This window comes from Penaeus monodon, chromosome 23 (assembly GCF_015228065.2).
Source record: "Penaeus monodon isolate SGIC_2016 chromosome 23, NSTDA_Pmon_1, whole genome shotgun sequence".
Taxonomy (NCBI): domain Eukaryota; kingdom Metazoa; phylum Arthropoda; class Malacostraca; order Decapoda; family Penaeidae; genus Penaeus; species Penaeus monodon.
This window is the reverse complement of record NC_051408.1, coordinates 29,140,507-29,140,752: the sequence shown is the minus strand read 5'-3', so window position 1 is coordinate 29,140,752 and position 246 is coordinate 29,140,507.

Here is a 246-nt window from a genome sequence, read left to right as displayed (position 1 = left end):
TATTCTGCCCCTCCCGTAGCTCTTCTTCCGCTTGAGGCCAGTGCTTTTCCTTGACATAGACTGACCCGTGAACGTTGTTCCAAAGTCTCTAGTCCTCATCTTTCTGCCATTCAGTAAGCTTGCTGTTTTTCCAATCGTCTGTCATGTATCTATGAACTGAGTTTCAACTTGGTGTACCTGCTACTTTAGACTATATTTCCTTCTGTCTCCTTCCATCTTATGTTTGTTTGCGTCCCCCCCCCCATT